The sequence below is a fragment of the Triticum dicoccoides genome, chromosome 5B (genome assembly GCF_002162155.2).
Source record: "Triticum dicoccoides isolate Atlit2015 ecotype Zavitan chromosome 5B, WEW_v2.0, whole genome shotgun sequence".
Lineage (NCBI taxonomy): Eukaryota > Viridiplantae > Streptophyta > Magnoliopsida > Poales > Poaceae > Triticum > Triticum dicoccoides.
In genome coordinates this window covers 563534737-563544570 of record NC_041389.1, presented here as the reverse complement: position 1 = coordinate 563544570, position 9834 = coordinate 563534737, and the positions used below count along the sequence as shown (strand labels likewise).

Sequence of the window (9834 nt, the reverse complement as noted above, 5' to 3'; positions counted from 1 at the left end):
CTGGAAACCACGGTATATATACCTACCTATGATCTGCACTATACTTTGCGTTTTATGACATTCCTATACCTGTCTTCTTACTTGCCCACCAGTGTTACAATTTTTTCTTGGCATTGAAGAAGTTACATTATATATTTTTAATACAGTATTGTGAGGAGAGCTATGCAAATAAGGATGACAAAAGCTGCTCCACAACATGGGCTTAGCCCCAGCCTCTGTACGTATGTGTCTCCAGTCACATTGGATGAGCATGAGCCGGGTACAGACGCGCTTCCGTGCTCCGCTGCAGATGTCCCTCAGGACTCGTGTAGGATACACCGAGTTTTAGCACCACAAAGATATCCTCCAAGTAAGCCGAGTCGTGGATATGCTCGTCGATTTTGTCTTTGGTTAAATAGCATCATGTAATACCTTCCATGCCCATTCACCCAAGCTTTCTCCATCTCCAATGTCCTTGGCAACCACGCCGGTTGTTAGCTCTAGCAGAACGACACCAAAACTGTAGATGTCAGTCTTCTCGCTTGCCCTTCCATTGTACTGAAAGTATTCTGCAAAATTTGCATTTAGTTAGCGTTCAATGAAAATGTTTGAAATGCCTTGCTAGATTTGAGACTCACCAGGGGGTCATGTACCCGTGTGTACCACAAATGGCTGACATGTGGTGGGACTGGCCTGGGTTGACCACCATTCGAGTAATCCCAAAGTTGGCGATCTTGGCATGGAACTTTGGGTCAAGCAAAATGTTGCCTGACTTGATGTCCCAGTGAATAATAGTCTGTCCTCACTATTGGTGGATGTAGTTGAGGCTCCTCGGCCAGCACAATGTTGCAGGGTCGCCCTCTCGGTGATGGTGTGTATCCAGTCGTCGAGGTTTCCCTTCTCCAAGTGCTCGTAAACGAGAAGCTTGGCATATTAGCTGGAGATGCTGCAGAGCAGCTTGATGATGTTCTTGTGGTTGATGCTCCCCAATGTCTTCACCTCCGAGTTGAACTGTTTGTGGTCCGGATTTCCCATGTTGCATATCTTCTTGACAACCACTATTCAGCTGCTGCAATCCTTAGTGGCACCATCAAGGCTAGGAGGTGGACACGGTACAACTTTCTAGACACACCGCTGACGATAATGTTCTGCTCAGATATGTTGTTGACCACGTTGGATTTCGTGAAGTCCAGATGTGTGAATGGTGTCATTTTCCAGCCAGTCACGACTTCTTTCACCACTTATGTGTTCTCCCAGCGCCGAAGAGCAGCCATATGATGACGCTCATGGAAGCGATAATGACCATGACATCGAGCACTAACAAGATTATCACACGCTTCTGGAGGTGGGTGCCTCTGTGGCATTTTGGGAGATTTATCCTCGAGTCCCACTTGGCACAAAGCCCACAATTTCCAAGGAAGCTGCGGTTGTACTTTGCATGTTATAGAGAGAAGGACACCTCCCCATTGAGTTGGTTAAATGACAAATTGAGGGACACAATTGAATGGTTGCCGAAGTCAAGCGGGATATTGCATGGTAGCTCGTTGTTGGACAAATCAAGGATTACCAGTGATGAAATCATCTCAATGCTCCATGGCGGTATTACACCTGATATATGATTGTTGCTAAGGTCAAGTTATTTGAGATTCTGCAACAATTTAATTGATGTTGGTATGGATCCAGGTATATTGTTCCCACTTAGTGACAATTCAGAAAGCCTGTGGAGATTGCTCATGCTGACACGTAGCTCTCCTGGGAATTAGTTATTCTGCACCACCAACACCAATAGCCTAGTTCCAAACGGCGGGATCGAGCCGGAGAAGTGGTTGTTTTGCATCTCAATTCGAGAGATATTCGAAGATCTCTCTTTCAGTATAGTGCCACTGTAGTTGTCCGATATCAGCAGGGTATGCACCAACGACAACCACCATATATTCACCGGAAACTTCCCCGAGAAGTTGTTACCGAGCATAATATTATCCAGCGAGAGGCAGTTGCCAATGCTAGCCACAGAAGCTATTGTTAGAAACTACTATGTCGAATAGTTTCCCATGAGCGCATAACAACTCAAGTAGTGAGTTAGAAAAGTTTTTGTTGTAGACCTCAATATTTCCAAGCGGCGAGTGCTTCCGAAGTTCTTGTGGCACCTCACCTGAGAGCATATTGTCGAACAACTGGATGTATTGGAGGTTTGGAATGAGGTCAGTGCTTCTTGGGATGGGGCCTATGAACTCATTGTTGTATAGCATATCGATGATAATGTTTAGTTTCTTGAGAGTCCCAAAGTCTTTTGGTACGCAACCAGTGAGTTTGTTTGACGACAAGTCTATCTTAATCAAATTCACCGTAGTGATGTTGAACGACAGCTCCTCGGTGAGTCCATTCTCATACAAGTACAAGATCTCGAGCTTTTAGTGCTCCCAGATCCAGACAGGGATTGAACCACTGAGCTTGTTGCCCCATAGGTCCAACATGGTTAGTTCCTTTAGGCTTGAGAATGGCTCTAGAATCTCGCCGGTGAAGCCACTCATGTCAAGAAGCAGGTTCTGGAGTGCCGAAAGCTCGGCCACCGGCATCAGTAGAACTGCACTTAAGTTGTTGTTAGTTAGGTTGAGGTGCTTCATAGATGGTGATAACCGGCTGATGTCTTGAGGAAGGAATCCATGGAAGCCATTGTAGGAGAGATCAAGGTACCGAAGCCAAGAGCAGACATAGAGCATGATGCCAGGGAATCTCCCAGTGAGCTTGGTGTATGAAAAGTCAAGTTGGATCAGGTACTTGAGGTTGCACACAGACGGGGGGGTGTTGCTGGTAAGATTCAAACGCTTGAATGAAAGCCCCATAACTAGGCCTCCACTGCTTGCTACATAGGTGTCAGTTGGGTGGCAGTAGGTGGAGGCCTAGTTACGTGGATTTCCTTCAAGCGTTAGAATTTTATCGGCAACATACCTGGACTGTGTGCAACCTTAAGTACCTGATCCACCTCGACTTTTCAAACAACAAGCTCATTGTGAGATTCCTTGGCATCATGTTCTATGCCTACTCCTGGCTACGATACCTTGATATCTACTACAGTGGCTTCCATTGAGTGTTTACTCAAGATATGAGCCGGCAATCGCTATGAAGCATCTCCACCTGACTAACAACAACTTCTGTGGTGTTCTGCCGACGGTGATGGCCCAGCATTAGGCACTTCAGAACCTACTTCTTAACACGAATGGCTTCACCGGCAAAATTCCAGAGGCATTCTCAAGCCTAAAGGAACTAATCATTTTGGACATGTGGGGTAGTAAGTCAGTGGTTCGATCCTTGTCTGGATTTGGCAGCAACAAAAGCTCGAGATCTTGTACTTGTATGACAATAGACTGAAAGGGAAGTTACCGTGCAACATCACTGCGGTGAATTTGATTAAAATAGCCTTGTCGGCAAACAAACTTGTTGGCTGCATTCCAGAAGACTTTGGGACTCTCAAGAAACTAACCATTATCATCCTATACAACAACGAGTTCACAGGCCCCATCCCCAGAAGCATTGGCCTCATTCCCAAACTCCAATACATCCAGTTGTTCAACAATATGATCTCAAGTGAAGTACCACAACAACTTGGGAAGCACATGCCGCTTGGAAATTTTGAGGACTACAACAACTTGTCTAGCTCACTATTGGAGCAGTTATGCGCCCGTGAGAAACTATTCAAGAATCTAGTTTGTAATAACAACTTCTCCGGCGAGCTCCCAGAGCATCGTCAACTTCCTGTCGCTGGATAACATTATGCTCGACAACAACAACTTCTCTAGGAAGTTTCAGGAGAATATATGGTTGTTGCCGTCGGTGCATACATTGCTAATATCGGACAACAATTTCACTCGCACTATGCCGAAAGAGATATCTTCGAATATCTGTCAAATTGAGATGTAGAACAACTACTTCTCTGACTTGATCCCGACATTTGAGACTAGGCTATTGGTATTGATGGTGCAGAATAATCAACTCTCGAGAGAGCTACCTGTCAATAGAACCAATCTCCACCGGCTTTCTGAATTGTAAGTTCGAATAAGATACATGGATCCATACCAACATCAATTTACTTGTTGCAGAATCTCAAATCACTTGACCTCAGTAACAATTGTATATCAAGTGCAATACTGGCATGGGGAATTAAGATGATTTCATCACTGGTAATCCTTGTTTTGTCCAACAACGAGCTAACATGCAATATTCCGCCTGACTTCGGCAACCGTTCAATTGCATCCTTCAATTTGTCATCTATAACCAACTCAATGGGATGTTGCCCCTCTCTCTGCAAAGTGCAAAGTACAACTGCGGCTTCCTTTGAAACCGTGGGCTTTGTGCCAAGTGGGGATCGAGGATAAATCTCCCAAAATGCCACGGAGGCACCCACCTCCAGAAGCGTATGATAATCTTGTTAGTGCTCGGTGTCACTATCGTCATCACTTGCATGAGCATCGTCATATGGCTGCTCTTCCGGCATCGGAAGGACACACAAGTGGTGAAAGAAGTTGTGACGAATTAGAAAATGACACCATTCACACCTCTAGACTTCACGGAATCCGACGTGCTGAACAACATATCCGAGGAGAACATTATCGGCAGCGGCGGGTCTGAGAAGGAGTACCATGTCCATCTCCCTGGTCGTCATGGTCTCTTGAGGATCACAACTGCAGAATAGTGGCTGTTAAGAAGGTATGCAACATGAGAAATTTAGACCACAAGCAGTCTGACTCGAAGGTGAAGACATTGGGGAGCATCAATCACAAGAACATGATCAAGCTGCTTTGCAGCATCTCCAGCCAAGATGCCAAGCTTCTTGTTTACGAACACATGGAGAAGGGGAGCTTCGATGACCGGCTGCACTGCCGTGACAGCAAGGGCGCCCCTGCACCATTGGACTAGCCGACAAGGCTGACCATCGCTATTGATGTATTCGGGGGGCCTCAACTACATCCACAAAGAGTGCGGACATGCTATTATCCATCGGGAGTTCGGGACATCAAGTCAGGCAACATTTTGGTTGACCGAAAGTTCCATGCCAAGATCGCCTACTTTAGGCTTGCTCGAATGGTTGTCAACCCACACTAGTCCCACCACAGGTCAGCCATTTCTGGGACACACAGATACATGGCCCCTGATGAGAATCTCAAATCCAGCAAGGCATCTCAAACATTTCCGTTGAAAGCTAACTGAATACAAATTTTACAAAATACTATTAGTACAATGGAGGGGCGAACTCTAGAAGACTGATATCTACAGTTTTGGTTTCGTTCTGCTAGAGCTTACAACCAACATGGTTGCCATGGGCGTTGGAGGAGGAGAAAGTTTGGCTGAATGGGCATGGAAGGTATTACACGATTGCTCTTTAACGAAAGACAAAATCGTCGAACATATCTGTGACTCGGTCCACTTAGAGGATTTTTTTTATGGTGCTGAAACTCGGTGTTCCCAGCACGAGTCCTCAAGCGTACCTGCGGCCGAGCATGAAGCGCGTCCTTACCCAGTTCATGCTCATCCAATGCGACCAGAGGCACGTAAGTACAGAGGCTGGGCTGAGACTATGTTGCGGAGGAGCGGGACCGTGAGGGGCACCTCCAGCAGTCGGCATGGCCATCGACACGACTCTGTAGCACATACATCAATCTAGAGTAATTAAGGTACGGTAACCTTTATATCACTCGTATTGAACTCAATTTTCTTGTTGTAGGAAGTCGAATTTACCAGTTGGCTGTCTAACCAGACTAATTTATCGCATTTGTATTGCCTGGTATCATTGGGACGCGGTGTTTCTGATCGCGAACACACCTGTGCTCTTTATAGGAGCGGTTGATCTCGTTTGCGTAAGACTAGCATAGTGCCCGTGCACTGACACGGAATCAAAAGGAAAAGAGCAATAGCATAATTTTATCAATGGGTTTATTTATTTTGGCTTGTTCATCAGTTAACTGCAACAAGATAACAACATTATATTTCATACTACCCAAATAAAAATATATTACTCCCTCCGTTCGACAATACATGCCTTTCATTTGTCAAAATATAGATGTATCTAGACATGTTTTAGTATATAGGTACATCCATTTTTTGACAAATGGAAGTCAAGTATTTTGGAACGGAGGGAGTAGTTCATAACAATCCAATACAATACCAGAGACAAAATGACAACATCAGATAAGCTTTGTTGTGCTTTATCCCAAACTTCCTGAGCATATTTCCCAAATTAGTGAAATGCCTAAATGTTTCCTGTGCTATCAACGGGGAAGATGAATCCCCAAGTGCCGGGGGTGTAACAAGACGTTAGTGAAGGGCAACTTGCGTCACATCATATATTCAGGGATTTAGGAAGTAAAACTAGTCGTGACTGAAGAAATCCTACAGTTAGAGCAAGTACTGATTGGTCTCTGCATTCAGAAAAAACATGCTTTATTGTGCTTGCAGGCTGATTGCTCTCTGCATTCTGAAAATGCATGCTTTATGTCTTCAGTATCTGCCATTTTTGGTTATTCTCTTCATATGACCATGGTTAGTCTCTTTCAGATATTTTATGATCTAATTGTTCATTTCTATTTATTCAGCCCCCAATTTCTGTTAGTGTTCAGCTTTTATGTTTGTTGCTCTATCTGCAATTTACATGCGCTAATTCTCTATCATCACTCTTTATTCATTAGTCCATGTTCGGTCCCTCAGTTCTTCCTTTTTCCTGTTTAGCAGTCTATGTTGCATGCTCATCAGTGAGCCTGTCAACATAAGAGGGAGAGGGGAGAAGTTGGGCGGTAATCTCTTGGTTCAGATGTTTTCCTTAGCAACCGTTTGACGCAGAGCATTCTTGTCTTTGGATTTTAAGGACGTTGCAACCTAGCATGCATGGTTCGGAAAGGGACAAGATAACGCCTGGCATTCTGTAAACTTTTTGTCGAATTGTTCGCAAATTTTTGATACAGAGCCTAAACATCAGTATTTTTTTCCTTTCTAGATTTCTTTAGTTTAATTCATTGTTCTTCTTTTAGTCATATTTTTCTTTTATTTGATCAGTGGTTGTCGGTATTGTCGTTTTTTCAGTCTATATTCAGTTTATGTGTTTTCAGTCTATTATTCACTTTATCATTTCAGTTTCTGAGTCTTCATTTTATTTTCTTCATCATTCAGATCCCATGGATTGATTGAGGTTTCAGTGGCGTCGAGTCACACCATTATCAGATACATGCTGTGAAATCATATTTTGCGTGGGGCGCCAACAAGCCTGCGGCGGTGCTCAAGCGGTGTCACTTTCAGTGGCTATAGCAGCCAAAAACCAAAAGCCCTCTATATTCTGATGGCAAAGCTGGTAAGCATCTCAATAACCAAAGAGCTTATCACCATGACGTGTATGTGTGCGTTTTAGAAATGTGAGGCTAAGGCATCAACCTAAAATTTTGGTACAATTTTTCAGTCTATAGTGCACACTATGTTTCTTTGTCACTAACCACCTGAATTTTATGTACAACTTTTTCAGTTTTTGGTGGCCCATTTTTATTGATTGATGGCTTTGTTCTTGAAAATCCTTTACAAATCTACTATGCTTTTCTGGATAGGCCAAAAACATTGTTTTTGAGTATTTCTTGCTTCAGTAGATTATTGAATGAGGTGTCAGTGCAGATTGAGAAAAACAGAGAAATGTTAGTTCTCAGTGCCCTTAAGGATCGGCACCCAAGTCTCAGTTTTCAGTCTTCATTCTTTTTTCAGGATTTCTTGCTTCAGTACATTATTTTTATCTTACTACATTTCCTTGTTCTTTTCATTCCGAAAAGGCTACCGTAGTAGCACAACTACACTTTTTTTTCCTTTTCAGCTCTCAGACTGCTGCCTCGTTTTGCTGTCAGTTTTCTGTTTTTGATTTGTATCTGGTATGGTTAGTCAGAACTACTTCCATCCTTTTAACAGCAGTCCTAGTTTTGTTGCTCACTAGCTGACACCTTCTTTTACTTTTTCTCTTTTTATCAGATGCATGTATCCGACGGGGCATCACATAAATTAGCATTCAAGGTAGGTTCCAGTCAGCAGATCGGGTGGGACGGTATGGCTGGAATACGCTTGGTAACAGGGAGGATTACCACTGCTGTGTACAAGACCTCCAAGGAAGACCACCGTCAGTAAGCTACGAGAACAAGGGCCATTAATTTTTTGCAAGTGGAGATGCAACCATTGGAAACCAGAACGATGATGCTACTTCGGCGAATGAGACTGGGACAGGCTCGCCGGATTGTTGGCGCCAAAGAAGCGAAAAGAGATTGTTCGCGCCAAACTAGCCGAGAGAAGGCGCCGTACCACCATGGTGTTGCGGAACTAAATGTGTGTGGGAATTATGCACTTATTAGTTGTATGTTGTTTTCAGGCTTACTGTATGTGTTTGTATGCTGTAGTCTTGGTAATGGCAACCTGGCTTGTTTATGAGTTAGAAAAAACTCCTTCAGGTGTCTGTTGAACCTGATATCAATCTTGTATGAATGGTGTATATCTGCTTGCGGAATGGTGCGGCGATTTCTGAATTTTTTGGACAGTATCCTTGTGCATAAAGAGCGGTGTACTTATGGTTGTTGATCTGTCTTAGTGATTCTGTGAAGTGCATTTCCCATTGCCAACATGGTTTCTGTTGGCTAAATTTTTAATTTGAGACAATCTGGTTATCCTTGCCTGCTGGATGGGCAATTGTGTTGAATGCTGGACACATAGCAGTGTGCAGGTGTGACAAGTGCATGCCTGTGTGAGGTCGCGCGCCCAGTGCTCGGCCGATGCATTTCAAAGTTCAAACCACAAGAGCGGCAAAAACAGAGGAGCAATTCCAGAAGCAGTTGCATAGTCGTTCCTCCACCATGCGTACCCCGTCTAGGTAGAAGAAGACTCGATACTACTTCTTGGCAAGAATTTCTTCTCACGTCAATACTCACTTTTTTGAACCTTGGCAAATTAGTTGATTCTTTCGTTTTGAACATCGATTTGTATCATTGTACGTATCATATTGATTTTACAATCATTTTTTGCCATCATGACAATTTTTGCACCACTGTTTTGGCCACCATGGCAAACTTATACACTTTTTTTCATCAATGAATGTTTTTAGGACCATGGCAAATTTTAGGTTATGTCATGGCAAATTCACTTTCTATACATCATGACAGTTTTTTTTGTATGGACAGTGGCAAAATTTTGTGCCCACGGCAAATTATTTTTTGACCAATTTTCAAAATTTATTTAAAACCATGACAAATTTATTTTTTCCAGCATCGCAAGTTTATTTTTTGTTGGACCATGGCAATTTTATATTATTTACATCCGCTATTTTTTCTATGAATTTCTAGATTTTTGTGGCATCTTTATTTGTAAAGTTTTCTAATCAGTTTTTTTAGCTTTTTTAGAGTGCTTTCTGGTTTTTTTTTTCGTGTTTCAGTATCTAAATGGGCCTGTTTTTTTTATGTCATCTGTGCAACAGGCCCATGCTAGCGTCTTTGTTAGGCTTTTTATGGCATTCTTGATTAGCGATATTAAGTAAATGAGATGCCAAATATAGGCAGGAGTTATTTCGCCAAGCAAAGCTTTGTGTTCTGAAGGTAAAGAAAGACGGTTTCTAGTAGGGTTCGGGCTGAGAGGTCCCCCAGGCCAAACTAAATCGTTAGGTCATTCCCCCCTGCCTGGGGAACGATTCGTTCGGGACGAACCCTCCTCGGTGCGAATGTCAGCACGTTATCAGCTTCCTAAGTAAAACGGTACGAGATGACACGTTGCTAATCATGCCCCCAAGTGAAGACCGCCTGAAGGTATAGGACCAATTTGACAATGCAAATAGTAGCAGGAAAAATCAACATCCAA

The 9834-nt window shown here is 43.3% G+C and overlaps 1 long non-coding RNA gene across 1 annotated transcript; it reads left to right on the top strand.

The window, feature by feature from the left end:
• The first annotated feature begins 6898 nt into the window (after positions 1 to 6898).
• LOC119311634 lies at positions 6899 to 8544 on the top strand. The gene is made up of 2 exons (XR_005151133.1): positions 6899 to 7315; positions 7972 to 8544. It is a non-coding gene; the product is annotated as an uncharacterized LOC119311634 (long non-coding RNA).
• The last annotated feature ends 1290 nt before the right edge of the window (positions 8545 to 9834 follow it).